Source organism: Pteropus medius, unplaced genomic scaffold (assembly GCF_902729225.1).
Source record: "Pteropus medius unplaced genomic scaffold, Ma_sr-lr_union100, whole genome shotgun sequence".
In the NCBI taxonomy this organism is placed as follows: Eukaryota; Metazoa; Chordata; class Mammalia; order Chiroptera; family Pteropodidae; genus Pteropus; species Pteropus medius.
The window spans coordinates 6,058,894-6,059,432 of NW_024352783.1; positions in this window are offsets into that span (position 1 = coordinate 6,058,894).

Below are 539 nucleotides of genomic sequence, written 5' to 3' on the forward strand. Positions count from 1 at the left end.
AACTTTTCTAATATTCTAATTTACTCCTAAGATATTGAATGCTGCCTCAAAGAGTCTAGCAATTTCATGTTCCTGAACAAATCTCTCCAGGAAGCATCTGATCTGCTTCAGTCTGGATGGATTGCCTTTCATATTGATATACTGATGCATAACAGTCACCATGTTCTCCTTTGTGAATTTAATCCCCTGCTTGCTATATATCCATATCTTCCTGTTTCTTAGTTTACCCCTTGCATCAGTGAAACATATTCCCCAATAGCTTTCTGAGATAGTATACATGGGAGATATATCTTTGAGAACTTGAATCAATGAGAGGGTTTTATTCTACCTTCAAACTTGATTGATGGTTTGGAGAGCTAGAAGTCTATCTTCTTTGTAAAATTTCTCGGGACAGTATTTCCCAACATGCATTATTTTGTTCTGAAGATGTTAACATGTGTCATTTATAAAAAATATTTTAAGGACAGGGCAGTTTGATAAACATTGCATTAAAAAAGTTAAACTGCTTTCTCTCTGAAGAACTCCTCAGAGTTTTTAAT